The following is a 4,362-nucleotide window of genomic DNA, read 5'->3' as shown; positions in this document are numbered from 1 at the left end:
ATTTACAAAATATCTTCATGGAACATGATCTTTACTTAATATCATAATGATTTTTGGCATAAAAGAAAAATGTATAATTTTGACCCATACAATGTATTGTTGGCTATTGCTACAAATATACCCCAGCGACTTAAGACTGCTTTTGTGCTCCAGGGTCACAAATAGCTTATGTGTGAAGGATGATGTTTTACATCGATAATGTGAGTGAGTGTGTAAGGTCCGTTTTGGGTTTTGTCATGTTCATGTTTTCATGTCTTTTATTTTGTAATTGTTTCATGCTGTTAGTGTCATGCTTCACTTGCCCACTTGTCTTCATGCTATTGGTTCCTCTGTTCATTGTGTCATGTTCTGATTGGTTGTCCAGGTCATGTGTCTTGTTTCCCATTGGTTTGTTCATGTCATGTGACCCTCTTTGTTTGCTATAGCCAAGTAGCCATGTCGTTGCCTTTGTTCCTTGTCGTGTATTGAATTTATTTATCATGCTGTCGGTTTGTGTTTAAGTCATAGTCAAGTCAAGTCTAGTCTAGTCTGTTCAAGTCAAGTCAAGTCATGTGAAGTCTGTGTTTATTGTTTGGATTCTGGATTTCACATTGTAAAAGCTGCACTTGGGTTCATCTTCCACTCGCCTTCAGTGGACTGATCATTACAGAGTGAAGAACAAAGCATATAGTTTACATAATAAATAACATTTTAGCATCCAGATACGTTGCGAATATGGAAATATTTAGATTCATGCAGAATGAGAGAGGTAGGCTTCAGTTTCGCTTTTAAATTAATTTGTTTTGGCTAGAAGTTTATATTTAGCCTAAATACTGTTAACTTTAGAGGATTTGCTGTGGAGAGAAGCGAACTAAAATATCCTAATTGTGTTGGTGATGTTTGTGAATATTTAGCTTTATTTACCGGTATTTTAGCCTACATTATTTCTGAATGTAATAATAAAATGAGCCGTACAGCCTACTAATTCAGGCTGTTGTTCCTCTCAAAACACTTATACGAGTTTTTATTTTTCTACTCAAACCGGTTTCTGAACGGTAATAATACAGAGGAACGCAGAAAAAGAAACCTTCAATTACCGATTCTGCTCGGAGTAACATTTCCAAAATCCAAGTCGTGTAAGATGTGTATCATGTGTGTGTGAAGATATTACAAATGGTGTTACATCATCGGGTCACATGACCAGGAAGTTATATAGATTTGAATATTTAAAAAATTCATAACAAATGCACAAATGTATTTATTTATTTAAATCTAAGCTGTGTATTATATGCTGCATACATGCTGCAAGTCGAACCTTAAACCTTGTGATAATCCTAATTTGTACATTTATACTTGTTTGCAAAAATGTTTAACTTATTTTAACTATTATTTAAATTTGAAATTTCAGCAACATTTTTTTTTTTGTATGACTTTTTAGTATGACTGTATCATAATTCACAACCACACAACATGGAGAATGTTAAACAGGGTAAGTTGAGGCATGGACCATCACACCAGGCAGTATACAAAAAATATGTCCACAGACACATTTATATATAGGTTCATTTCATTTGTTGCAGGCAGTGATGTATTCAACAAATGATAACACCTATTAACATACACGGTTTTAAAGCATCGCAAGCTACAAATGAAGAGCACAAAGAACTGAAATCAATGTATACAACTAGCTGAAGTTACTGTGCTTTTATCCTAACAATACAAAAAGACTGCCTGCAATCATTCAGTCAGGGACGACTGCACAAAACGTGCAAAGTTTTTGTAAACAAAATGTACACTGTAAATTAATAAAAACATTATAAACTGTTACAAAATGCTGAACAAATGTAGTTTAGGCATAGGTTTGTGCAACGCTGGAAATATAGTTACCTTTTTTTAAATAGGCTATTCCATAAAACCTGCTGAGATACAGGTATGAACTAAAACTCTCTGTTCCACACGCTTGTCCATTCATGTATGCCCCGCCCACTGAAACCGAAAATCTGGTAACACCGGAAAGTTTAGTTCAGTGTGAGTGCAGGCCAGCGGGGGAGGGGGGAGTACACCCTCAGTTTACTTACATATTTATAACAGATTACTAATCATATACAAGTTAAAACTTGTCTTAATCTATATTCATCTATTTGCCAACATGTAAAAGGATCGCGGTTTTAGTGGGGAGTTTTATGGAAAATGCACATTTATTGTGAATTTTGCACTTTTAAGACACTCCCTAACTTGATGTGTGCAAGCGGAGATCGTTGTGAGGACTTTTTCACTTCTGATGCTTTAAACAATTACATCGTCAAATAATATTATTATTAATTTTGATATTATACTTTTAAATCTAATCTGAAGGAGATACAGCATGAGCCATGAATATTATGCCATTACATAAATTAATGCTGAAGAAAAGATCGAATGTCTAACGAATGTCCATAAAACTAACTTTCCAGCATCCTGACAAAGACACATTTGATCAATTGTTTGATCACCACATGAAGAGCTTTAAATAAAACCATCAAAATGACTTCAGCACAGCATTAAAGGAGCAGGAACGGATCAATGGCATCAAAACAACGAAAGAAAGATGAAACACTCACCTCAAATAGTATGTGTAGATCTTCTTCTTCTTCTGAACTGTCGTGTTGAACTGATCTGAAATCTTTCACGTCTAGCAGGATGTGGTCGAGAGAGCTCAGCGCGCTGAAATGAAAAAAACTAAGAAAAGAAAACATCGTCATCAATTTGACAACATGCTCACAACACAAACAAATAAAGAAACAAAAAGACAGACCACATCGGAAATGTTTAAGGGAACAGCAAAGTGACAAACATGGCCACACAAGTTTATCAATGTTTGCTCTGAAAGGTGAGATTTTTTTGTTTATTTTAACATCCTGATCATAGGATTCATTAGCTTTATATATATACATAAGCCTAAATAATCTGACAAAATACACAATTACTGTAACTATGAAAGGTTATGCAAGCTGCATGGCTAATTGTGTATGCTGCATGACCATTCAATATAATGCCTCTATGGTATTACCAATTTTTGGTTCCCAGAACATTCGTTTTTGGTTTGTAGAATGTTATTCTAACGTTCCCTGACCTCAAATTATTATTGTCATTCCTACGAATTCATACACCTTTAATCAAATAAAACAGCAAGTGTAGATAAATAATCAGCCCACAATACATGTGTCACAATTCACTTGGAGAAATGAGATGCAGGAGAATATTTCCAGAGTTTAATTCCATCAACAAGGAGATACGAACACTGGAACTGAGGAATGGCGTTTAAGAACTGACAAACTCTAACTGAAAGGACTGGGGCTTTTAAACACAGGATAATGAGGGACTAAGGAGACACACCTGGAATCAAATTAATAATCAACATGAGGGCGAAAACTGGGTCACAGGGAGAAAACACACAACATGGAACAGATGCTGCGTTCAAGTCCTCCTGGGACGTTCGTACTTACGAGTTGACAAGTCGTAATTATGACGTCAGGTGCGTTCAAGTCAGTTTAGTCGGCACAAGATGGCGGTGTACCTTCTTTTAATAAATTACAAGAAAATACAACAGGGTCTGTTAACTCTGCTAATAGAAATTGAAGAGCAAAGAATTCGCATCAGGTGTGTTTTGGTCGTAATAACGACTTTGTGGTGGCGTTCATGTGCGTTCAACTCGTAAATACGATCTATCCGACATGACTTGAATGCACCAAGAGTCTGACAACATGTCTTTGTTGATTCATTGTTTAATTGATAAAAATAAAAAAAATCATAGGATATGAAAAACATTCAGAACATTCAATACAGGCCAAAATGGAGCAAGAACATTATAACAATAACAAATAAATTAACTACTTAAAATAGCTACTTTTAAATTTTAATTTCATTCAGCACTTAAACACTTTTCTTAGTAATTGTAGATTCTGCACATTCAAAACATTTAATAAATACATGCATAAAAGTGCAAATATATTACAACAATAACAAATTAACTGCTTAAACATAAAAACAGCTACTGTTAAAATGTCATTTACCACTCCTTTTAAACACTTACTAGTAACTGTAGATTATGCACATTCAAAACATTCAATACATGCACAAAAAAGTGCAAGATTGTTATAACAGTAACAGATTAACTACTTTAAAATAAAAATAGCTACTATTAAAAACTTTAATAGTAACTGTAGTTCCCTTTCGGTCGGTCACTCTCGACGTCACGTCGGATGACCGACGAATTGGGATCTCTCTTAGAGAGACCAATCTACTTCGAGTGTAAACTAAACGAGCCAATGTACATTGGCATGCGATTATTGCATCCAGCTGTCGCTGATCACAGCGTGAGTATAAGTAGGCAGCTGGTGCAGC

This window comes from Sinocyclocheilus rhinocerous, unplaced genomic scaffold (genome assembly GCF_001515625.1).
Source record: "Sinocyclocheilus rhinocerous isolate Xijiao unplaced genomic scaffold, SAMN03320098_v1.1 scaffold2441, whole genome shotgun sequence".
Lineage (NCBI taxonomy): Eukaryota > Metazoa > Chordata > Actinopteri > Cypriniformes > Cyprinidae > Sinocyclocheilus > Sinocyclocheilus rhinocerous.
The sequence above is the reverse complement of the archived record's forward strand: the minus strand, read 5'-3'. Positions refer to the sequence as shown.